The sequence below is a fragment of the Odontomachus brunneus genome, unplaced genomic scaffold (genome assembly GCF_010583005.1).
Source record: "Odontomachus brunneus isolate Ranch 3 - 2012 unplaced genomic scaffold, Obru_v1 Obru_scaffold_036, whole genome shotgun sequence".
NCBI classification, from domain to species: Eukaryota; Metazoa; Arthropoda; class Insecta; order Hymenoptera; family Formicidae; genus Odontomachus; species Odontomachus brunneus.
Genome location: NW_022639486.1, coordinates 899429 through 926281, shown reverse-complemented (window position 1 = coordinate 926281; position 26853 = coordinate 899429). Strand labels below are relative to the sequence as shown.

Genomic DNA, 26853 nt, shown 5'->3' with positions numbered 1-26853 from the left:
TTCTCGTTAAGCGATTCTCACGCAGCCCGCAATTTTAAGTCTGTAACTATATTTTGATATACTTCGATGCTTTGATAATACTTCAATTTTAATCGGTGTATTATAATTCTCCTATTTAATTGACGTTCTCCTATTTGAAATGTCGATACAAATCGGAAATTTAAAAATAAGGAAGGGATTATAAGAGTAATAAATGTAGCAGTCGCGTTGTGCACGGCGAATAAAGGAATGTGAACAATTCAATCGTGTAAGGAATGTAAGAGGTTGCGTGTGTTGTCAGTATATTTGTTGTGCTTTAATTGATCACGAATCTTTCAAATGGATAATGATAAGGCAGCATAGACGTGTGCGAGGACGCATGAGAAAAAGATTGCTTTTTATTTTACATCGCTACGTTGACTCATTCGGGAGTTATAGCCGTTTGCGACGATATCGGTATCATGTATCGGCTTGGCTTCGTGCAATTAGTGCACATTGGCATACTCTCTCTCTCTCTCGGCGCACTATTTCATACTGGAGTTGTCTCTCTCATTGAGGTGAATAACCGACCGCCTGTGGAGAGACCACGTGGACAGACCGCGTGACGAAGCGACCGCATGGCCGAAATGACGACATTTGTGTGAGTCGCAGAATGGATGTAGCGAGCCGCGAACGCTGCGTGACTTACCGGTTTTTCTCTTAGTATCATCAACCCTTACAAGTAAACCTACCCCAAAGGTACACTCCAATTTCTCTCTAATTTGGCAGAAATAGAAGTAGAAGTACAAAAAATATTTAGGTCATATTTTTTCATTCTGGCCCGTTTTGAGTCACGGGCAGTTTATAACTTTTTAATGTTCTCATTTCTATCATCAATAAGTGCAACAAATGCATAAGAAATAAAATTGAATTCATGATATAGTTAAATAATTTTAACAAAATCGGCATAGCTGAGACATGAATTATTCTAAATTTCTTTAGCCTAGATTTCAAAAAAATATATTAAATCTGTGCTAAATTAGTTCGAATCTCGAACCATTTTAATTAAAATATTAACAAAATCGGCATAGCTGAGACACGAATCATTCTAAATTTCTTTAGTCGAGATTCCAACCGAAATATTTCAAATCTGTGCTAAATTAGTCAAAAATGGTTCGAATCTCGGCCAAACCGAGAGAGAGAGAGAAAGAGAGAGAAATCCGGTAATTTTAATTAAAATTTTAACAAAATCGGCATTGCTAAAACACGAATCATTCTAAATTTCTTTAGCTGAGATTCCAACCGAAATATTTCAAATCTATGCTAAATTAGTCAAAAATGGTTCAAATCTTGGCCAAACCGAGAAATTATTTGTAAAATAGTTTTTTTTAATCTTTTTACATGTTTTGTTTAAACATTTTATTATTTATACAAATAATTTTACACATTTGACCTCATATTCATAATCAGCAAACCAAAAACACCTATATCTTGTATTCAATTTTACTTCTTATGCATTTTTATTGTACTTTTTGATGATAGGAGTGAGAACATTAAAAAGTTATAAACTGCCCGCAAAACTCAAAGCGGGCCAAAATGAAAAAATGTGACCTAAATTTTTTTGTACTTCTACATTTGTACCAAATTAGGAAGAAATCGGAGTATAACCTTTGGTTACACGGAAAAAAAGAATTTGCTGCAGCAGCAAACTAATTTGCTACATATGGACAGTTAAACATAATTCTCTATGTTAGCTACTTTTTCTTTGCTGCAGGAACCTATTTCCTTGCTATGATAACAAGAAAATCTGTTCTTATAGCAAAAAATGTGGCTAACACAGCAAATTTGCTATAGATGAACAATTAAATATAACTTACTGCTTTAGCTACTTTTTTGTTGCAAGAGCAAATATTCTTGTTATCATATAAATTCTCAAATATATTTTTTAAATATATTTGGCTTTAATAGAGCATTAATTGTCGTTTTTCTGACATATCTTAGCTGCCACAGCTATATTTTAGTTCTTGTAATTAATTCTTTTTTGCGTTTTAGTCTACTTTGCTGATTATTTTGATATTATATCATACATCGCGTACTTACATCATGACCAAGTCGTTAGGTTTCGTACGGAGCACGAATATCGGCGCATTAGTTATTATTCCCACCGATCCTCAAAACATTTAATCGTGTTCATTAACGTGTTTTTTTTTTTGTTGAAATAGTGTCAGTACCAGTATTAACGTTAGTGTTAATACCACGACGAAGAAACCGGGAGTCAGGATGCTGAATCGTCAAGTTAGGACAGAAAACGGAGGACGCCACGACGCGGGCAGCGGCGATAAATCATACATTCCCAGGTATGTTACAAACTGCTTATTATACAGAACGTTTCCGATTTTAACGGACGTTCGGACTTGAACTCATCGAGGATAAGGAGATGCCCGTGTCGAAATTTAGGCCGACATTCATAGTCCGTCATCACTTGACAAATAATTGATGTACCTTCATGAACCTCCGATTATTCATCAATCTGTATATTATTCGACAGAATAGCTTCAACACGCAATGTAACTAGGTTATTGGAATTTTTTGACCGTATGCGTTATTGATTTATTATTTGTTGATTATTCAAAGAAGCGGGAACGATGGGTCGAATCAGTAATCTGTCACTGTGACAGCTTTACGTTAATGCGCGAAAATGATTCCATATGGTTATAAAATATTAGTAACCTAATTACATCGTGTGTGTTAAGACTATTCTACGTGTGCCAATTACTGTAGATGCATTTATCTCATGCGAAACGTTTATTCAAGCGGACGAATATGAATACGTATTCGTAATTAATGGTATTTTCAACCAAAGATCGTAAATAATTTACAGTTATGAATTCCGGCCTCCGCGAATCCATTACAAATTATGCGAGTAAAATATTTGGTGCGTACAATAATTTAATTTGATTTAAATTAAGATAAAATAAAAAATAAAAATTGAATTTAATATTTAAAATAAAAATAAAATTTCGACTCGGGCTCTCTCTGAACACACGGCCGGCACTATATCTTTTTCCTTAATCCTGGTAACACTTGCCGTTGTGCGGCACCCGCGACTTGCTGTCGCCGCGGTCGTCAGTCAAGGGTTAATTGTCAGAGGGCTAACTACACTCGCTCGCGTGCGATATGCGAGCGTGCGTGTGCGGGAGTACGCGCGGGCTCGTGCGGAGAAATAAAGCGAGTTGTCAAGGAGATGAAGTGCGCGCGCGGTTTTACGGTTAACCGTAAAGTAACCGTTCGTTTCCCGCGACGTGAACTTTATCGGCCGTCATACCGCAGAAATCGAGTCGCGATACGAGCCGCGACCGCGATACTTCTCACGCTTCCGAGAAGTTTCCACTTTCTCGCGAGAGACGACGCGACCAGGCAATTCCGCGATAAGACCTTGATTCACGCAGCCGTGGGAATCGATTTGATGCTCGTTACGACGAGGTCGCGCATACCTGAGTACGCGCCGGCCGTACGGCCCATGCGTTTTACGTGCGCGCTCGAGTATCGACTCCTCGCTCTGGTATCGATTGTTCGCCGAGAGTCGGGTCGAGGGATATCCCATTTCCACGGGACACATAATACTCGCATACCCCGCGGACCTCCGTTTATTTCTTCGTGTCATACCTCGGTATCCCGCGCGAGGCACTTATGTCCGCGATGACGGATAAGAGGTCGCGCGTGTGCTTTAATAATTGTAGTTATCCTAACACACCGCGCGCGTGGTCGACGTACTCAGTAGACAGACAGATAGACAGACAGACGGACGGACAAACGGACGTTGCTTAATATAGGTAAGGGCGAGTGAAGTAATAAAAAAGGAGGAAACAAGTCTCTCGAGCAATTTTCGCGAGTAAAAAATGGACGCTATTGTGAAATTAATTCAATTTGCGATTTTTCGTCGATATCCACGGGATGTTCGCGATATCGCGAAGGACTTAGATTACACCCGCAGATTTCGCTCGATTAATTGCTATTCCATCGTGCTTAACGGTCCATAAGTCGCTTTTAATTATCGTGCTCTCGTCGGAATCCGCTCGGGTTTCTTTCGTTTGGCCGGCTTACCGAGCAATTATTTCATCGCCGGCAACTTCCTGGTCAAAGTCGACGGACGGACGACGGGCGGACGGACATTGATGGAATCGCGTTAGCTAATTAGAATCGCTCGTATTCGCGATAAAGCAGAGTCACGCTGTTGGTTATTCCGTCGGAATGGCAAGAAAAAAGAGACCACAAGGAACGGTAACGCCGAGAGCACGGAGCGAGGATTTTCGCCCGCAGCCACGGCGACCGTTAGATACGCTTTTAGATCGCGAATTTGGATGTCCTTTTTTTACGGTCATTATCCGTAACGATCGTCATTAGGTGTTCCACGAGCGGCCGATCGTTACATTACCGGTGCGCCGCGGAGACCACGCAATTATTAGTTTAATTTTCTAACGCGGGTCGCGCGTGCGAGGCGATGCCCGCCTCGACGGCCAGAAGATGGTCTCGTGATGGCTCTTTGTCGCAAGCGCTATTTCGGCGCTGTCGAATCGGCCGCGATGAATCACGTTGATTCAATAAACGGTCGTGTTATCTGCCAAGTGCGATGAGATTTTTAACCTAACCTTCAACTCGTTCTCCGGCGGTGATCTTCTTTTCGATACAGACGTACATTCTGAAGCTTTGCACGGGAAAAGATTTCTCTACCGCGGTTTATCACGGTTTGCTGAAAATATATTTGTTGCTGTAGCTAAAAATTTGCTGCTGTAATCAAAAGGTTTGTTGCGAACTACGTCGGTTTGATGTTCTAAATACATGCCTACTCTGGCAGCTATATCTTCAGGTATCCATAAATTACAACGAAATTCAGCTACCACATATGGGTATTCTTGTTGCCACAGCTAATTCTTTTTTTCCCGTGCGTTCTCCTAATGTCAGATATTTCCTCTTTATGCTAAACAGCGTGAAAGCAACGATTATTAAAATAACTCATTTATCATAATTTATATCAACAATTAGAAAAAAGTACTATTCCAAAAGAGGTCTCGAATTTTTTCTTGCACTTGAGAAAACACAGATTTTAAAAATAGTCGATTTCATCAGGATATTTTTCCCGATTAGAAATTTGTCTCATAGTTCTCCGATTAGGTTAATCCCAATCAATTATGTACAAAGTGATATTATCGCATCTTAATTATTAAAAATCCTAATTATTGATAAGGTCCTGATTGTCATATTGCGTTACATGACTTATCAGGACTCGATAATATCACCTTGTACAAAGCAGATAATTGATTAGCAGATTGATTGATTGATTGGGATCAACCTGATGAGGATTTTGGGATAATTTCTAGTGGAGTCGTTCCTCCGTTGTTTCATCGGGAAGTATGAAGCATTTTCTGGCATTTCAATACCGGAAAAGAAATATCGGAAGTGGAGGAGCGACGGCCACGTGTGTGTAGCGAACAAAACGTCAGCAGCGCGGCACCTCGACGAGGAGATTGCGAGGTCAGGCGAGGCGCGGCGAGGCGAGGCGGATGTAACGCTGAAAGACAGCGAGTCGTTACTTAATTCCATGCGCTCGCTTAAATAGAACGACTTAGACTTGAGGTAGTCTGCAAAAATGAGGGAACACGCCGTTGTGGCGAGCCGGGCGACTTGCTCGTACACGAGTACGCGTCGCTGCGTAAAGCGCGCGCGAGAAGGAGCGAGCGTGAACGCGCGCGCGGATCCCGCGATGTCGGGGGTGCCTACTGGTTTTGATATACGAGCACACTAATACACGTATCGAACGGCGTTACACGCGTGAGTCATATCGAAAACCAGTCCCGGCGAGACGCACACGCACACGCTCGGGCAAAAAAGGCGGCGTGCTCGCGGAGCGCGGGGACGGCGAGAGAGGGACCTTTGAATATTTCAGACGTGCGCGCGAGGCGCGTGCGTGTGCCGTTATGAGGGCGTGTTGGTAATCCCACCGGTGCGCTTCTCGATCCGGGGACGCACGTGAGATTAAAACCCAAGGGTCGCGTGTGTGCGTGCGAGCGCGCGGGCGATGCGGTTATTAACGCGTGTCGGTGTGTACGCAAGCGTGTGCGGACGCTCGGACTGGATTTGTTACCCGGTTTCGCGAAATTGTTTTCTGGTTCCAGGTGACGATCGATGGTCGTCGTCTCGGGACCAAAGATGAGAGAGAGAGAGAGAGAGAGGGACTCGCGCTCTTCTGTCTCATGACGATCTGATTGTCACAGTATCTTGAAGGGAGAGACCCACAGGAAAACGACCAGTAGTCCATACCTGTTTTCGATGTTCACGGATATTATTAAATGTTATAGCGTATGGGGGTATTTAAAAGAGAGAAAATAAATACAATAAAAGAATTTAAAAGTAAATAATAAAAATAATAAATGAAATAAATAAATAAAAATAAATAAGAGAAGATAAATACTAAATAATAATTGATAAGTAATTAATTTCTTGATATATATACTAGTGATTTGAAATGACTGGCTATGAATATTAAAACAAACACAGTAGTTGAAGTAAATCAAAAAGAATTTTATATTTTACCACCAAACTTTTTTGGACGTATCACTTAAGGGATTAATAAATAATTAATAAATTCCTGTACACGTTAACATTTGATAAAATCCGTGCAAGAGAGTGCCGTGTCGACGTTTTCCCCTACTTTCCGTAATCTCGTACTAGTGTCGCACTGAAGGTGAGTCTCGGCGACTGTCCGTGACATTTCGAAAGTACGCTCGTTGCGTCTAGTTTGAGCTGGCTCTAATGAGACCTAGACCGCGTGCTGTAACTGCGAACTGCGCGAAAAAGGAAGGAGAGACACACTCGGAACCTACCGTATAAAGTCGTGTTTGCCGCTTATTATGTTTTAATTCAACTGCTCTGCGCATTAGTTATATTACAATGGCAATCTAATATCCGACGTTGCGGAGAAAGTTATTTGATTTTCCATGTGCCTTCGTAGCGAGAGGCGAACGAACGACTCTCGGTAAATAACACGCTACCGTGGGATGCGATTTTCGCAGGCGTGATTATTGATCGATGCGATCGTGACCGTCGATGCGGGTTTCTCCATTTGTTTAAGAAGAATAGCGAACGTGATTGCTTTGACGTATGATGGAGGGTAATGCGCGAGTAATGGTTTTACCTTCTGCAAGAGCGGACGAAATTGCATATCTACGGGCTGAGACACAAGTTCGCGAGATGCACTAAACGCGGAAAACACGCTAAACGTACGAAATAACATAAGCTCGAGGGGATTCATTGATTCTCGCGTCTTGTCGAAGAGTCATCGTAATACTGTATTCAATCCAATTCAATTCAGACACATCGTGATACATGCTTTTCTATAAATCACATATTCAAAGATATATAATTTTATCCTTAGAGAAATTTTCTTATGTTATGGATTCAACAGGATTCTCCTAAAACCAAAAGAAAAATATTCTAATACTCCTGAAGAAGGAACTTTAGTTTAAGGTACTATTTCCTATAATTCCACATTCTATTTATCGAAAGAATGCTTCTCGTCCAATGAAGAGAAGAAATAATATCATGCTTACAATATTTTTCTTTCAGTTTTTGAAGAATCCTCTGGAGGTGATGTGTAAGAAAATTCCGCTAAGAATGAGATTCTATTTTTTTTTGAGTAAAGAAGTTCGATAAAAATAATTAATTAAAAAATATATAAGCAAACATAACCGGGATAAAATCGAAATAGGAAAACATTGAAATAAAATGGAAATAAAATGGAAATGAAAAATGGGAATGAAAAGAAAAACGCGCGAAACGCAACGCACGATATCGATGAGCACGCGGAGACTGACAAGAACGCGAGTGAACGAGCGAGCGAACGAACGAATGAAGTGAGCTTCGCGGCCGAAGCGGACGAGCGGCGTATCCACCCACGACGTGGCGTACTGTAACGAGGCTACAGTCCATTAAGTGCGTGCAGCTATTATGGCTAATGCATTACGAAGCGATAAAAAACGGGAACTATAGCAGTGCTCTCTGCGCTCGCGTCCGCGCCCGCGCTCTCGCGCTCGCGCGCACTCTCGGGAACCGGACCACATTCCATGTCGGACGAGTACGAACGCGTTTGCTGGATGCATTGCCCGCGGTGCAACGCTCGTAGATATGCCGACGACACACACTCGCGCAGCAAAACGCAGCCAGATCCGCCGTATCCGCGGCGTTTAGCCGCGACGGGGTGATATTTTCGCGTCGTCCGACGACGACGCTCCCGATTTTCATCAGTCGCTCCTCTCGAGCGCGCACGCGCGACAGAATCAATTGCGCTCGGGTAAAGCGGATTATTAACTCCCCCCCGTTGCGATATTTCTCCGGGATCTGGATTTTAATCCCCGGCTCCCTTCTCCCGCGTCGGTAACGTGTCGCGCGTAGATTGTCAGCTCAAATTCTTAATTATCTCGAATTTTTTTTCTTTTCTTTTTTACGCGTTAATACAAGAACCAGATGACGGAAAGCGAAGCGCCGAGTGACAGATTTGTCAAGATGACATCTGCTTTATCCGGGAGTCCTGTAAATAAGAAGGGGGCGGGCGAAGGGGAAACTCCGGTGGGAAGGATTTAGACGCGGAAACGATAGAGTAGCGGTACGGTAAAAAAGAGAGAAACGGTAACCCTTTCCTCTTTCCTGTATGCCAGCGCGGAACCACGGAAACTACCTTGGAAATTCGACTCTAAAAATATTCGTCTTATGGAGTTTCTCCGGTTTTTTCAATCCCGTTCCCTGCTCCCCGGCTCTCTCTTTCTCTCTCTTTTTTTGTCTTCCTACCCTCGGGAGATGCGCGTCAGCCATATGGCCCGCGAGGGAGAGATAAAAAATTCATATTTTCAGTGGAAGGGCTGAGACCGAGCGATATTTTTAAACTTCGGGAGTGCTCCGAGAGAGTACATTCAACTTTCGCTTGTCCGCGGGATTTTTCATGTTTTAGTAAATCCTTTCTTCAAGGAGTGTACATTGTCAGAATAAACAAATTATTATGGTGATAAAATTATCAAATCATATTAAGACATAATCAAGAAGAAATGTAAATTAATTGCCGCGACAAAATTTAATTAAATTTTCTATACACGTGTCTCTTTCTTCCTTTCTCTTTCCGTGTAAATATTTAATTTATATAATTTATCTAGATATGTTTTTAAAATACACACATATGTTTTTAAATACATATGTTTTTAAACACACATTAAAGTAAACATGGAGCCAACCATATACCTGAAAAATCAAGAGCGATCTTTTTCCCATTCGCCCCTGGGCGGTCTTCCGTTATTTAAGGGTTTCCTTAAGCTAATGGTTTTCTCACACGCGCTCCCCGAAACGGTAAAACCCTTTTCACGGAAATCGAAACCCCTTCGGAAGCCGTACGAAGGATCCGCGCGCTCAATCATTGGCACATTACGCAAAATCATGCAGTGCCCTAGTATTTCCGATACCTGGATACACGATACTTTATTGGTGGATTAAGCGGCCCTTTAAGAAAACGCCGAGGGAGAAAGAGAAACGGCGCGAGGCGCCCGGGCGTCCTGACCCATTTTTGAGGGGTTCCGCTTCAACCCTTTCGGGACCTAACGGGACTCCGGGACTTTTTCCCACATTCTACTTTTACGAAAATCGACTACCTGATTGTCGACCAGTCGTTGCGAGCGTAATACTAAAAAGAAGTTCAACGCCCTTTGAGTAAAATATATAAAACGATATTTATAACAAATATTTTTTTTACCGCAAGATTTTTTTATCAATTCCCGTGGTTTCTTGAGCAATTAGTCGCACATTACTTATTTTATCCTCACTGAGCTCGAATACTAATAGTTTAGATGATGAGTTCGTAAAAGAAATAAGTTACGAATTAAAATAATTATTTATTTAATAAGTGCACTGAGAAAAAAATATAGTTGCTTTTGTCAACTATACTTTTTTGTGATTTTAACCAGAAAAATAATTAGAAGAACCATCTTTCTAATAACATTTACTAAAACAATGGTTTTCCTAACTATTTTTATGGTTAAAATCGCAAAGGAGTATAGCCGAAAGCAACTATATTTTTCTCTTAGTGTGAGTAATGTAACGTATATTTCTTCGCGCTGTGTATAAGGAGGATAATCGGTGGAATTTCGATAAGTAGATGAGACGCGTAATACCGGTAACATATGCACTAGCGTCCGAGAAATATATAAGAGATATAGGAATATAAATACGAACGGGACGATAATTGTGATAAATGAGCGCGTTAAGAAATCAAAAGGCAGGAGGAACGTTCACACGGCGCGGACTGGTATAATCACGTGAATCAGGCCCATTTTCGTTTATGACTCTTTTCAGCTTTAATCATCCTTAATCCCCGTTACAAGCTACCCGCACGATGTAAATAGCTCGGAAACGTCAATCTAAAAGTTGGAAGGGATATTAATGTCGCCATGTATCAGAAACGTAACGGGAACAACAAGTACGTGGAAGAAAAAGGAGGAAAGAAATTAAACCAACGTATCCCCCGATTCTTTGTTTCTTATCATTTCTTTGGAATCGATCATTAGTGGGAGGAAAAATCCCTGATTAAAAGCGCATTTATTTAGAAATTGTTAGCAACCGTGTCGGATGTTTCAGTCTATTTTTGGGTCGATCGTGTTTCGTCGCGAAAATAGAACTCTTTCCTCTATCTCCTTTTACTCTGGCCTCAGTTTTATTGTTCTTCCGAGTCCTTTGATCGCGTCCCATTTCTCGCAGCGGAATGGTGTCCCTAATTTTCCCTCAATTAGCGACATCCACAGAAATCCCGAATAATTGCCAACCCCTGCGTAACGCATCGGCGATAAGCATCACAAGTATAGCATCGACAAGGACCTTCTAGGGGGGTAAAAAGTAGGAGTGTCCTTGGAGGGTACTCGAGTGACGTCATTGGTCGATGGAACCGTCCTGTGCAGGATAAAGTGGCGATTCTGCGCAGGGGTGGAAAATTAATGCACTCCAAAATCCTGCTCGACTCTCCCTACTCGCGAAACATAATGGCGTATTGAACCGTTTTGTCTTCATTCATCGCGTGTTTCACCATGTAACAAAATTACGTAGAGTTAATTATAAGTTAGTTAGTAAAAATATGACGGAAAATTGAATATCGTAATGATACAACAATTTTACATGAGCCTCACATATGGCTAAAGTTAACTGACTTTATAAATGCATCATCATGAAGAGATAGTCGGGAAATGACTTCTCCATCGTTAGCAAACCAATTGTATATATCAGAAATAATCTCGCGTCGAGTCCTATTTGAAAAATTCCCATCGTCGCTTCGTACATTACGTGTGCACGAAAACGCAAAACCTCCCGATTCGACTTTAAAGTACGATGAAAAAAGTCGCCTAACTCGAGTAACTCCATTATACCATCCTCGATCGTAAAGGGGTTAACGTTTTCCGCGTAGCCACCCCCGCGTGCGCGCGCTGCAGGGGCTGCTCGACGGCGACGCGAGGAGCGGTACGCGCGGCTCGCCAGCCGGTGGACGAATGCGTGCGACAGCGATCGCGCGGAGCGGAAGAAGAGGAAGGAGTCGCGCGGCGGTGGCAGAACTCCGTCTCTTTGCCCCCGTCGTCGTCGTCGTCGTTCGTCGCAGCCGTGTATCGCGACGACGCCGGCGGCCAGCTGGGAAGGGGCAACGACGCTCTTTGTCGGGGGTGGGAGGCGGTGGGACGACGGGCGAAGGCGGGGAGAATGCGACGCGTCACTGCTCTCGACGGGGTGGGGCATCCTCCAACAACCTCTTGGTGGGGACCCTTGAAACGCGCGGTCTTTCTCTGTCGGTGAAAGAGGGGCCAGGGGGAGATCGGCGTGTTTCTCCTCCCTCCCTCTCTACCTCCCCTGGTCCCCCTCTCCGCCGTCTCTGTCTCTCACCCTTCGGAGGGGTTCAGTCATCTCGCGCCAGCCGAGCCACGCGCACTCTCCTCTCTGACATTCCGGGCTCGGTGGAGAAGCCGGAGAACCGGATAGACCATCCGATATTCCTTCGTGGCGACAAAAGCATCATTATCGGCGGCGGGGTGGCGTCCGTCGTCGTCGTCGTCGTCGTCGTCGTCGTCATCGTCGTCGTCGTCGTCGTCGTCGTCGGCGTTGTCATCGTCGGTTCGGGGGTGGCGGTGGAAACGCGCGCGCGGCGAGCAAATTTGCGCGAGTCTAAGGAAGACGCGAAGCGAACCGCCCTCTTCGGACGCGAGGTCCGGAAGACCACCCCCACTTCTTCCCCCTCTCGATCGGACGCGGGCGCGCGAGCGCGCGCCTCCCTCTTCATCGCGGGTGCTTAGACAGCCTCGGGAATCGAAGACACACATCGAGTTCCACGGGTGGAGAACCCGCGCGGCTCCTACGCGATTGACCCTTCCGAGCAACGAGGACTCGTCGGAGCGACAGTTTCCGAGCGTCGCGACTACTCCCGGAAATGACCCGCTTCTCACGATCGCGTCTTGGTGCCGCGTACTCGGTCGGGAACGTTGATTAGGTGCGACCTGCATCCATCGGTGTGCCATTATCGAAACTGTCGCCTTTATGCCCCTTTGATCCAAGACAAGAAACGATCTTTCCTCTCCTCCCCCCACCTCCTTCCTTCCACATCGTGACAAATTAGCAATTCTAGTTTGTGGAGAGTCTTTGGACCGCAATTTGGGTTCAACATAGTGCGTCATGAGACTTAATCACCAGAACGAGAAAAATTAGTGTTGATCGATTGGGAAGGCCACTAAATCCTCCAACTGAGAGGCCAGGCTTGACCGAGGATGTCGTATAATCATTTGAACACTTCCCGGAGTCCGAGGAGTGATAGTGTTCAGGGTGGCGCGCAAAGTGTTCGCATTTTGGTGACCGGTGACAGTCGGTGAGGGTGGAAGTGGTCTCGGGGTGTTGGAATCAGAGGTGGACGATCTCGAGGAGCTGATGTCTGTCCCGTATTTTCCGTGAAATAGTACTCCCCCAACAAGTCTCAGAGAGCTTCGTATCGGAGGTCGATCGTTGATTGGATCGGTGTGATCGGCGACGAATTCAAAGACTGTAATCTGGATTGTTCGGTGTGAGTGATCTCGATCGCAGACCCTCTGCGAGTTTGGTGCGCGAGCTGTATTGAATTGTCACATATTGGAGTGAAGAGACCGAGGTTGAATAGTCGGGGTGATTAGTGTGGATAATCGGTAACTGGCTTGCTGGGTTCGTCGCCGGAGCACGCGTCAGAACTATGGTGATCATACCGATGGGAGTGCTTCGTGGAAGGAACGGTGATACCAACTAGAGAGGAAGAGGTAAAGTCCATTTTCGGCTCTTGTATGAGCGATCGATTGGTCGACGTCCGTGTCGTCCGAATCGACGTTTTGTTGATTTAACGAGGATTAAACCTCAGGCAAATTTAACTATCCAATACCAAGGCTTTTTGGGCTTTTTGGATTGCTTTGCATTGGTATTGATTGTACTGAAGGTAACAGCGATAGATATTGGTAACATCTATGGATATTGATCAATCTTCCAAATGCTATTTAATTTCTTAGACAATGATCAGCCTAAAGATTTTTTAAATTCTTTGCTAATCGTTGGAACAGTTTATGAAAAAAGACATCAAGGGGGAAGGCATCAACTGCATCAACCCGAGTGTCTCTTTCATCAATAATTTTACATACGCATATTACCGTATATGTTATGCTAGAAGAGGAATTATGTATTATATTCGATATATAAGTTTTAATGAATTGCGTAATGTAATTGTGCAAATCAGCGGTTCGCCTCTCGTGACGTACGACACGCGTTAATAGTTATGTTAGTTTCTTTTTTTCATTCTTGTTTTGCGTTGAGGCAGGGGATCTATGTTCCTGTCACGACAGAAATTTCATAGATACTCCCCTATGCGCTCGTTGCATTCCTGCGTCTATTTCTATTGTTTCTATTGTTCGCAGCGCTGATAGGCGTCGCTCGTAAACTTTTCTCAGATTTTCTCGACCCGGACAATGTTAGCGATAATGTGCTCAAGTTATGTCACAGCTTTGACGGGTTGCCGCGCGAGAAGCGGCAAAGAAGTTGGCAGCTCTCGTGTCCCAAACTTTCCGCGTCGTTGTGAAGCGCGTCTCGGGGACCGAAATTAGCCCGTGCGAACGTTTCTGACGCTTTCGCGGAGTTCGCCGCGATAAAAATCCGCTCGCCGGAAATCTCGCGAGCCGTGACACGCCAACGGCTATTCGCTCGGCTTTTATGTTCGAGCGCGGATCAATTTGGCAGAATATACCCGCGCGTCTCGAGCCGTCCGAATGCCGCTGCCATCTCGCTTCAGCCTCGTGGCCTTCCTCTTTTTCGTCCTGAACGAGAGGGAGGCCTCCTCTCGATTTTCTCGTTCGCAATAATACTACCGCACGCCATGATAACGTACAGTTTACTCCGACACGTCGACGTTAAATCCTCCGCGGCCGGACAGCAGACGATCGTCCGAAAATCATCCGCGTCCCGTTCACAAATGTCGACCTTCCTGTCGGAATCCGACCTCGATCTCCCGTCAGGAAGCTCTCCTAGCGATTATGTCACTTCCTTTCTTGCGTTTTCGTTTCTTTCTCACGGAAGTCACTGTCGTTTCTCTCTCCTTCTCTCTTTACACGCCCACTCTACATCCAGCATCTCTCGTTCTCATTTGCGGCGCTCCGCTCGCCGATAAAAGCGTCGCACGGACTGCTCTCCCGGTTTTGTTCCGTCGCACGGAGAATCCGACGTATTTATTTGATTTACAAACACGTAATCCGATTGTATGCCGATGTTTACGGCGTATAATTTGTCAGGATTAATCTGGTTTTTCATATCTTGCCGGTGCGCGAACGCTAATCAAACGCACGATATCGTCCTTTCGGCGATATTATCGCAACACGGCGGAATTCTTCTGCTCGCAAGGAGCTTTTGCCAGAATTATTTCGGCTGTTTCGCGCAACGTACAACAGGCAAAAAACTACAAAACAAAACAAAAAGACAAAAGATACGTTAAAGACAAGCGAGCGAAGTTTAGTGTGACCCGTTCATTTTGTGATTAAACTTTTTAATTTGGTATTGGCGTAACAAAGCGTTTAATCCCAATCGATAAAAAAAATAAAGTTAAAACTTTTGTAAAAACTAGACAGTCATTAGAGAAGGGTTAAAGAGCATGGAAACGATCTTAGGTAACGACAGAGAGCGTTGCGAGTATCGATCGACTATGGGTAATCGAGGAGTCGCGCAAAAACGACACAAAGAAACAATCGCGAGAAAGTGGCGAACGTAACGAAGGCAGGACACGGGGAAGAGATGAAGAAATCAAGAAAGATGGAATATAGGAATCGGAGAGGAGAGGAGAGGACGAACGAGAGAATGTAGTGGAGGAGGAGAAGGAGGAGGAGGAGGAGGAGGAGGAGGAGAAGGAAGAGGTAGAGAAGGATGAGGAGAGGAGGACGGAGGACAGCCGGGGCGTCGTGTACGTTGATATACGTCGCAGCGTATATCGGCAAAAGGAGGAAAGGACGAAGGACAGAGAGGAAGGGAAGAAAAGGGTCGAGCCGAACGGAGAGAAACGCGAACTGCTCCGACTGGGAGAGGGAAGAAAACCGCGAAACAATTGGAGGAGCGGAGGCGGCCGCATTTCATGTTGCCTGGCATCGGCTCCCTTTAAAGAGTCTCTTGCTTTTTGTTAGCTCTTCGAAAATTATGATTGTTTGTCCGCGAGATTTACTGCTCGGAGGCTCCCTCGACGCGCCGTGTACACGTGTATGTGTGCGCGTATGTGTGTGTGTGTTGTGCATCTCTATGTACGTGCATGTGTGTGTGTGTGTGTGCGCGCGCAAAGCGCCCTCGAGGAGCACCGCGATCTCTCGCTAGACCGCGAAGGGGTCTCCGGGGGGATCACTGGGAGGCAATGGAGGTTTGCCGAGATTAAAGAATCGAGAATTTACAGCGTTCGCTACCAAATTGCAGCTCCGTCGCTCGTCTCCCTCTCTAGTCTCGTTCATCCGGGCGCTTCTCTATCTCGCTCTTATCGCGCTATCTCGTCGGATTTGCTAAATTAGCCACTGTTTGGATTAAGAGATTTCGCTCGGCACTGAGAAAGAAGCGTCGCCGCGCGGCCGCTTTGCGAGAGGAGTTGCTCTCGCTTGCGCAAGAGAGCGACTGAGCTCGCATCTGTCGCGGCTGGATGAACCGAACGTTGCGTCGCAGAGGGAAATCGTCGAAGGGAGCGCTTTAATTTGTTTTCAATTGCAGAAAATTGCTCGCGCGCGAGACGTACGTAGTCGCGATCGAGGCATCTCGCTGAGTGTACAGTTGCTTATTCTCCAGTCGAAGCTGGTAATAGTAGTCACCTGTGCTGCCCATCCAGACGTTCCAGTCGGCACAATGTGCGTCTGGAAAGGTCGAACAGAATCTAACGAGCAGCTCAATAGTCCCCATTTTATTTAGTCGGAAAGAAACGTGATAGGCGGGTACGAAAATTTTCGCTTATTCTTCCGACCGAGCGCTTTTCCCGGCTACCCCCTCCGCGGCTAACCGCGGCTTGGACCGCAACGCATATTCCAGAGGAGACACCTGTTGCCGTGTTCGGAGTTTGTCGAGTTCGCGAAGCGCGACTTTCCCTCCCCGGCCGTCCCGCGGAATCGCAGAAAGCTCCTTTGCGACGCGGCGGATTTTTGCCCGTTAAGCTACCAAGTGCTCGGGCTCGGATGGCGGACATTCGGCTGATTTATTCCGGATCTTATTGTGGCTCAGTGGCCGAGAACGGGCCAACGAGGCCGGCCCGAACGGCGCGACTCCAAAAAGCGAGACTCCTCCGGCGCGCCGGCGCAGCGATCGCTCTATAAATTTCACGAGTCTTTCGAACCCTATATTTTCTCGTTATCCTCGCGTTTTGCACGACACGTTTTATTAAAGTACGATAATTTTACGAGGGCCGGCCGTCCTCCTTCTCCTCCTCCTCCTCCTCCTCCTCCTCCTCCTTCTTTTCCTTTCCTCCCTCCTCCTCTCACGGGGTCTGCGTCTTTCTTTTTCTTCCACGGTCCGCCGCGCGGCTCGCCGACGAGATCCTCATCTGCTTTTGTTTACAGTGGCCCTTCTTCTCCCTCGAACCCGACGCACGATTTCCACACACTCGTGGGTCATTACATTTTTCACCAGTTCAATCTATCATCCTCGATATAATTGCATGTTAATTTCGTTAATTACGTGCGAAATCTTAAGTCATCGCCGTTAAGTACAGCGGCCGCGCGGGTAGCGCCGCCGAATTTCGAGCGCTCGCATTTAATTGCGCGTGGACTTTTATCTCCCTATATTATCTCTGATATAAATACATATATACGAAGTTAATTAAGACCATACGCGCCGCGCGGCGCGACAGCGAGACGCGAAGACGTGAGACGCGTGATATGTCGATGAAAACGTAGGATACGATGTAATCTTCGTGCTTTTAATGACGCTCACACTCGCGCAAGTAATATATTCAACTTCACTCGCACGTGGCGCTTTTTGTCGTCCGCGTTGCAGATACACGGCGGTATTAATTGCGATGATATCGGTATAGAAAGTACCTCAATCGGGGGGGTTTCCCCGTGTTTAATATAAATATCTGCGATATACTCCCTCTCTCTCGCCCCCGCTATAATTGCGACACACAGAAAAAGATGTGGATTCGCGACGGCGGTCAAAGACGAAGGCAGCAAGTAATCGATTTAATTCAGCATTGATCATTGCATTATCGTTGCGCTTAATGTTAAATTTCATACATTTAATCGCGCGAGTATCATCGCAAAGTGCTCGGGAACGTACCGATGCAACGTGGTCGTCATCGTCGTCGTCGTCGTCATCATCATCGTCGTGGCTCAACACGCATATATCCAACCGCGCTCCTCTGAGGCAGCTCGGCAGTAAAAGGTCTAAAGTTTTTAATACTTTCAGTTGTTTTTATGGCGGCTGGCATTTACTCTTTTTTATTGTTCTTTCCCTTTGCTCTCTCTCTCTCTCTCTCGCGCGCCCCTCTCCCCCTTCCTCCATTTCTTTCTCGCCAAAGCGTATGAGAGTCCAGCGCGTTGGTGGAAGAAAGAAGGAGAGAAGACTCACAGTCAGCTCTCTCTGATGTACGACTCGACGGTCCGCGTGAAAAAAATCCCATAAACCAGTAAAAAAGCACGGGGTCTCTGGGCCAGAAGGGACGGGAGGAAGGGACGAGCGAGTAGAAAAGAAGAAGAAGAAGAAGAAGACGCGGGGTGGCGGGAGGGAGCGGGCGGGAGAGGTTCCAGTATCGCTAAAGGAATTCCTCTTATGACGAACCACGCGTGATTTTCTTTCGTCTGTTCCCCCTCCAGCACCTCGGCCCCCTCCTCCATCGCGGCTTTACCCGACAGTCCCAATGCGCGTTTCTTCACCTTCGTTTCGCCTCTTTCTCTGCCCCATCCCTCTTCTCGCTGCTCCCTCATCCGATTCTTTCGCGAGTCTTAATCTTTTGCATCTGCCTATCTAATGGCGTCTTAATTAGCCATAGTAACGCCGAAGACGTTTTACATCTCAGACATTACCGACGGATTGTGTATCGCCAGCGTTACCTTATTTTTACCTCAAATTCCAAACGTCGAGTTCCTTTCTTTCTTTCTTCTTTTTTTGCTTACGTTGCAACTTTGCATTTTTACGTGATATGCGCATCGTCAAAGCGGTTCTCATGGCGAGGCTGACGCGAGGTCTCTCTCCTCGCGAATACTTTCGAAGGGTACTTCTTCCGGTGTCTCTTCCTCCGTCCCCCTTTATTCCCCGACGTGTTTCTTTACTCCTCCCCGGGTGTCTACAACGCAGTCGTCACTCCGCGCCGTTTCAATGGGTAAATTAAAAAGTGAAGACAAAAGCGGGTCATGTGACAAATGACGGACACATGTGCCGTCGTTTCGCGTCTATTATTTGTGCCCGCCTCGGAGGTCTACACCCAGCCTGGAAAATACGTTCTCGCTACCGTATGTACGTTCCGCCCGCCGCGCTCTGTCGCTCGATGTAATTAGTTCGTGCATCAATCCACACATGCGAAGACGCGCGACGATAATTTCGCGATTCTCGCGTCGCTCGCGTTTCATTCGGATCTCCATCGATCGAGTCGCGAATTGAATTCGCAATTGAGCAATCTACATTCTTGCAATCGGTCGTGATCTCTTCGAATGACGGCGACGGAAACGTCGATTTTCCGCAGCACGTGCCATCTTGCCGAAGCAGCGAAGTCATCGCAAACACGACTTTGCGATTTCACTTTTTATGAATTTTGCATCGTTTTTCATGCTAATGTCGAGAATCGAAGACGGAAGTGGCGACAATGTGGCTTCGTCGGCGACAATCGATCGTGCGAATATGCAAATCTCGACGGCGCCGCGCGTATGGAAGAAAGAGCAACGCGAATCGCAGTCCTACGTCGGACAGTAACGAAGAATCAACGCTCCCTATGAATAGTTATAGGTCGTTTCGCATAAATTAGGCCGCGAGGAATTAATGGCTAATTCAGCAGGTTTTCAATTACGGCTCGGGCAAGAATTCAGCAGTATGAAACTTATAAATATGGAGGCGACTCGGCGGGCGCTCCGCGCACCATCGCCATACGTCTGGACCGTGGGCGAGACAGTTTCGCGAGCGCCGTCGTGCTAATTGTCGAATTAGCACGCGATTCCTCACCGCGTAAGATCGCAGAAGTTGTCATCACGCCGCCGTAACCGACGCGCAACAACACACCCACACGTGCACACGTGTGGTTACGCCGGTTTCTTGTCCCGTTTTTTTTTCTTTTTTTTCTTATAGAATTCGGGATTTCGAAATTAAAGCTCGCGGGATCGTCGTGCCGTCGTTCCCGACGTTGAAAACGTCGCTTACATTTTGGAACCGAAGCTACTCGACATCCCTCTACGATCGTCGTAGAGCAAACACGAGAGGAACACATTCCGTGTTTACACGCGAAACCCCTTCCATCTTCGGGTCGCAGGGTGACATCAGTTATCCCACATTTAAGGCACTGAACTTTGGCCATGCAAAGTTCCCTCTGTCGAGCTCCCCGAGGTGTGCCCCCGCGTCGTAAACGTTTCCCGCGCTACCAGGGAGTCAGGCGTACCGATGAATTATGATTTCGACGATCATCTCGATCGGGGATCTTCGAATCGTACGAGGCGAGGGACAGAAGAGGGCGGTGGAGGAGGAAGAGGGAGAGAGGAGGTGAAGGAGCAGGAGGAGGAGGAGAAGAAGAAGAAGAAGAAGGCCGCCCCGATCGCAGCACCATCCGTAATTTCAGATAGAGTCGGTGCCGGGTGTTATTAAACCTGATAGGCCAGCGAACGTTTCTCCCTCGCGGGTGTTCCCCGACTTCAATTTAAATCGGTGACTCTGCTCTTCTGCACCTACCCTATCCCTTCACCCTGCTGCCCGCCTTGCCGCCCGTTCCGCGCCCTTCGCCTCCCTCGCACCGGGCCGCGAGGCCACGGCGTGCGCGCGTACACGCATCCACCCTCCGAGCGCCACGGAGAGAAGAGCCCTACGGACCCTTTTCGGTCAGCAGAGCGGCGGGCAGAAGCGGAATAAGATCTACGACGGCACCGCAGGGGAATAAAGGAGAACGAAGAAAGGACGTCTCTCCGCTATTCGTTAGGTTAGGTTTAACGATAACGACCGGTTATTAACTCGCGATAATTATCGATTTTAATTATCGACGCGATTCGCCATTAACCACCGGCGTTCCTGCATCTTCCCGCGCGTTTCCAACCTCTCTGGAGGGGAGACCCTGAAGGGGCACCTTAAATGTTTCTCGCGCCCGTTCGGTACGTCCCGGCTACACGGTTTTCGTCCTGTTGGTCATTGATCCTTATTCCAGCTCCCTTGTCCGTCATGGAATAATAACACAACACGAGACTCTTTTGTGTCAAATGCCAAGTGACGGGAAGTTCATCTTTAACGCGCGAATTTCCAGATCGATTTCCGTAAACACATGGAACTCACGATTGTGCTAAATGAAAGCGCGCTTCATGCTTCTCCCTCTTTATTCTTTTCTCCCCCGACATTACAGGTAAAAATAATTTAATCCGGATAAAATGTCAAGCTACTATCACCCGTGTCAAACTCAGCGTGTCATATATCTCTTCTTAAAATCGTTGTCTCGAGTTCTCCCGCCATATCGCTGCGTGCGTCGCGCATTCAATGGTGTCATAGCTGAGATCGTTTGTCAGGACGACTCTCCTGACAAGTCAATGCCGCGTCTCTCAGTCAAAGGAATGCCCATCGCGTCTCACGATGAACAATTATTCGCGATACGTCGCCGTTGGCGTTTCGTTCAAAAGGAATCTCAGCTCGAACCGCGAAGCACGTTCTCTCTTTTCTAATAAATCGCCCGAGCGAAATCTCGCCGAAAATTTACCGCAAGAAGAAGGGAGAGAGAGAGAGAGAGAGAGAGATTTTGTCACGTTAGGCTAGGTGACAAAATTTCTTTCCTGAAATTATGTCACAATTCTCTCGAGCGTAGAAACTAGTTGAATTCGAGTGTGACAATTTATTAGGTTTCGTGTGCAATGGAAATCGCGTATTGAATTGAAAGCGTCGCTCGAAAATGCGCCCACGAGCGCGCAAAATCGCGCGAGCGGCGTTCGTGGTCGTAAATGCCGCGCGGTTGCAAAACCCGCTCTAATGCCTCCTATTCTTACACTCGCGCCGAGGAGTTCCCTCCGGCGCTAATAACACGGTTATAAGAATACCAACGACAACGTTAACAACAATCCGCACAAGCAGGCGAGCTATCGGAACCGATACTAAGCGGACGAAGCGAACGCGCAACGCGCACAACCGTGATCATTAAAGGAGAGTCAAGTCAAAATCCTCGGGAGACAGACACGCGATTATCGATTCGCGCATGCGGTGACGCGGTCGCGCGGGTCTCATAAATCGGCATGAAGCCGTGGGGTGGACGACGTGGCGTCAGGATATCTTCCCGCGGAGCAGGAAGTAAGCAGCGCGATCTTAAGAGAGGCGGACGCGCGTCGTTCTCTCGCGACCGGTTCTGCCGATCGCGTTTCCATCGCGGTGTCGCTCGACGACGACGACGATGATGACGATGGTGGCGGTGGCGCACGGTGGCGGAACCGGAGCTCTGGTGTCCCGTGCTCACTATTTGCACGCGCCAGATCGACCGTTATTCAGGAATTAATTCATAATTAGAACGGCCCGCCTATGGAAAGCCTAACCCACATTCCAGCCACCGGCTGTCCCCGCTGGCACGGCAGGCTAGCTCGTTTCCAGCTTTTCTTTTCTCTTCTCTTCTCTACTCTACTCTACTCTTCGCCTCTCTTCTTCTCGCCGTCACCGCCGCCGTCGTCGCCGTCGTCCTCGTCGTCGTCGTCGTCGTCGTGGAGTCTGTTACTTCCCTCGCCCGCACTCCTCCCACACCTTCTCGCCACCTGGTCCCGCTCACCTACGCGCCGCTAGTGACTACCGACAGCCAGCCAGCCAGCCGTTTTGCATGGTTTCCCCATCGTACGCGCGCGGCGAGTGTGTTATTCGCGTTATCCGCGTGCCACGGCGCACACGGTGACACTCCTGTGGAAGAATGCGCCATAACCGCGGTCGCCGCGGATCAGCTGATTGATTCGCGTTCCCCGACAGCGATCTGGTTTCGAGCAGCGGTATTCGCGAGCTCGCGCGCGCGAATACCCGTTCTCGCGCGGTGGTTACGGAACGCGAGCGCGCCTCCTGATGGAAACTCATCTTGACAAATCCCCTATCGAACGTCGGAGCTAATGAAACGCAGGGGCGCACGAGGACGCGCGGTGTCGGCCGACGAATTGCGGCGGCGAGTTGCTCGGCCCGACGTCGATCGCGGTTCGCGAATTTCGCAAAACGTTCGAGCGAGCGAGATTTCGAGTACGCGGTACTCATACGGTAACTCTGAATGCCGCTTTGAAATTACATCTCGCGCGAGTGTGTGATTCATCATTCATTTTAATCCCAGCCTCGTCACCGGATAAAGTACAGAGTTGATTAATGAGTTTAATGTCGAGCATTACAGTATTTAATTTGATTACACGTTGTTTGTCGCAAAAAAAAAAGAGAAAAAGGAAGAACATACACATACGTACATGAATTCGTGCAGTGTACCTGCAGCGTTACGACACATTGTCTCTCTCTGATACGTCCTTATCTACTACTACTACGAGATGTATCGTTTGCCGAGCGCGGGAGGAGAGTCTTCTTTTGTATCATTTCGCAGTGTCATAGTTCACACGTTAATAACGGCGCGCGCCCACGTCGCGGCCTGAAATCGTGGTAGGCTGCGCGCGTCTGAAATGCGATATCGCGTTAACGCGGACGCAATGGGTTAGAAAGTGGATTTCAGAGATGTTACCGTTCCCCACCGGATCGATTTCCGATGCGATCGCGCGCGGCCTGGCTCCTCTCGCGATATCGATATTCGCCACGTGCGTTATCGTAATTCACGATCTGTCGGTCGCACGTCACACAGATCTCAGCCGCACTTTCTTCGCCCGGTCATTTCGACATCATTCTCTCGCACGAGCGAGCAAACTCCATCTTTTGCTCTCATTTTCATTTAGTTTTCGATAGAGACCGCGCTGGAGAGTTTCTCACTCACACACACACACACTCTCTCTCTCTCTCTCTCTCTCTCTCTCTCTCTCTCTGCTCTGTCGCTATTGCAAAACGGGCATGGACGCGCGAAAGCTGCGTTATCTTTCATGCTGCTTGTACCTGCGCGACGATAGCGCAGCTGCAAGGAGTCTGGGGACACCGTAACGGAAGAACGCACGCCGAGTTGCAAGTAGGTCAGCTGGATTCTGGCGTAGTAAGCGCGTGTGTGTACGTTCACCGTCGCTTTTGTCTTTGTGAAAAGACGCTGGATCCGCGGGACTGGAGTAGTCGTCGTGGTTGCGTTTAGAGAATCACTACCACATGAAAAAGAATCGGTAATATTAACGCGAACTTTGGTTTCAACGAGCGTTTCTATTGAAGTACACAGAGTCTGTACCTCTTATGACCCAAATTCGATTCCCGAAAATCCGCTTAACGTCGGTTTGTTCCTTTATAACCAAACTTTACGCTGACACAACCAAACCCTTTTCGTGCACGCGAAGAAGAACGAGAAAGATCAGCAAACGAATAATCTAGCATCGAGAACATTAATTTTATCGGCGGCTACTTTAATTTCTCATTTTTAATATGCGTCACCATTCTCGGGAACAAATTGCGATGGGAGCGTTACGTGATTACGAACATATCGATGATCCGATCCAGATTGTGTAATTAAAATTCACGTATCGCGCGTGCGATCCACGGCACGCGTATCGACCAAGTTTTCAACACGCGGTGCGCCAGGTCGCAGGCGCGAATTTCGAGCATCCATGCCTACGAACGAATGCGCGTACGTGAGAAATCTGAGAATTTCGCGAAAGCGGAAATCGCTTGCGCGGCGATCGATCTGCGATCGTGTGGCCGCCGCTGGCCGTTTTCGTCGCTCGCGAAAAGTCGTATCGCTGACTCGGTGAAGTTCGATCCGGGGGTCGTCGTCCTGCATCCGCTCCCATTCCCGCTCCCGCGCTCACTGCCTCTCCTCCTTCTCCTCCTTCCCCTCCTCCCCCCCTCTTCTCTTCCATGGCGTGATTATTATTTTTGCTTCGTACTATTCTCCGTGTGCATATTAATTAGCGATGCGCAGCCGCGTTATCGACGGGGGGTTAATCATTAATTAGGGCAAATCGCTGTGACATGTAATTAAGGATAAAGGAGGCGCGGGAAAAGGCGGCAACGCGTGAAATACTGAAACGGCGAGTCGCGACTGTTTCCAAAGGTGCACTCTGCATATTTTCGCATCCTGTGGATGATGAGAGTGATAAAACGTGTTTTCGATACCGATGGTTATGTACTTGTCAGCTTTCACGCTTGGTACTCTCCCGAGATACTACAGGCGTCGTAAAACTTTAACGAGTGTCACGGATAAATAATCCTGCCGATTCCCGAGATCCCGATTCCGTCGTTGTCCGAGTGAGTCTATAAAAACGTTCGCTCTCATAGGCGTAGGCGGTGTTCGCGGCTGAAACGCGCGTTTTTAATAACGCTAATATCAGTGTGCGCGTTCGTTCGCTCGGTCGCTCGGCCGCTCGCTCGGTCGTGCAGAGAAAAGGAGGCGACGTTTCGACGACGCCGAAATGCAATTCGTCGCGCGACAAGAGGTCGTTGCACCGTGTGCCCTTCCTGTTTCCACCTCACGCTACCTCCAACGCCTTCGATCGTGCCTTCGCGAGGCGATAAATTACCACGGCGGCGCGCCGCAACCGCGACAATTCCTCCTACTCGCGAAAAGAAAAAGGAAAGACGAGCCAGGGAGGAAGAGAAACGGGTAGAAAACGAGGGCAGAGAGCGACGTGCGTGACAAATCCGAATCCGCGATCGGTATCGATCCCCGGCAACGACTAGAATCAAATCGCACGTCCCCTATGTGTTTTCGAAGAACCACGTGCGTGAGCGAGGCCGTTCTCACTTAATTGACACGGCGCTCTGCTTTATAATTAAGCACACATTGCATGTCACGCTTAATATCGTATATTTTATGCTTAATATCGTATATTTTATGCGATTTCCCAACCGTACGTATAGAAAGATAGTAGAAGAATAGCGTGTAGAAAATATTAACCGGCGCATATTAATAGCGGATAGATCGATGTTCCTGTTTGTCGCCAGTCGCTGCATTCAAATGCGGATATTTCTGAGGTAAGGTGAAAGTGCCGATGCCTGGACACGTACCTATAATCTTCAACATTCTTATTGTTTTTAAATATAGATATTTAACTTACAGCACGGGATATATGTATACACTCGATACATGTACACCTATTTCGTGTTTTGAAAGTTTTGATACCCATATTTGAAGACCAAAACAACAAGAATATCCGGGATTGGTTTCGTGTCCAGGCATTGGTATTTTTATTATAATTACCTTTTTCCTTCTGTCAAGAAAGATAAAAGTACCAATGCGTGAACACGTACCTAACTCTGGACATTTTTATTGTTTTGGTTTTTAAATACGAATATTTAAACTTTCACAAAACCTGGAGAGCGACATGTATACATATATTAAATATGTACATGTATTCTATGCTGAAAGTTTAAGTAATCGTATTTAAACATCAAAACAATAAAATTGTCCAAGATTAAGTTTGTTTCTAGGCGTTAGTACTTTTATTTTAATCACCATTTGTTTTCTAAATAAATAGAAGTCGCCACGGTTCAAGAAAGACCTTTCGATCATTGTTAGAGTTGACAGTTGGCGAGAAACTCTAGTGTGCGACTAGTCGCAGTCGCGACGTTGCATTCCGCCTCGCAGGTCGAGCGATTCGCGTGCGTCTCCTGCGAGTCTGAGTCGAGCCGGAATACGATGAACCTCGGTAGTTCGCGCTACTTACACGACTTTCGGGAAACAACGCGGCGGCGGGACACAAGGGCTCTGCGCGACGAGATGAAGACGAGCGAGAGAGCGGGCGCGCGGAGACAAGCGGCGGCCCGGCGAATCGTAAATTTAAATTTAGAGAGACGCGCGCTCGCGAGCGCGCGCGCACGTGAGCGCGCCCCTTCTTCGGGGCCTTCCTCGCCGGCGTCTCGCGGCCCCTCGCGGCCCCTCAGCCGTCTTCACCCTGTACCGCTCCTTTCGGCCTCTTGTGTCTCGCGGCGGCCTCCGACGCCGACGTCGTCGAAGCGCGAGACTCGAAAAAGAGCCGATCTCCCCTGCCCGCGGGCTCCCTTTCTCTCTCTCTCTCTCTCTCTCTCTCTCTCTCTCTCTCTCTCTCTCTCTCTCTCTCT

The 26853-nt window shown here is 47.3% G+C and overlaps 1 protein-coding gene across 4 annotated transcripts in view; it reads left to right on the top strand.

The window, feature by feature from the left end:
• LOC116843857 (zinc finger protein castor homolog 1-like) overlaps positions 1-26853 on the top strand; it is a 193656-nt gene that overhangs the window by 84365 nt on the left and 82438 nt on the right. For 3 of the 4 annotated variants that reach the window (XM_032814695.1, XM_032814696.1, XM_032814692.1), the window contains exon 1: positions 11949-13304. The gene's annotated coding sequence lies outside the window, so the exon portion shown is untranslated. Of the gene's footprint in view, positions 1-2180; positions 2316-11948; positions 13305-26853 lie in introns of those variants that run through there. The other variant, XM_032814693.1, reaches the window with a different exon arrangement.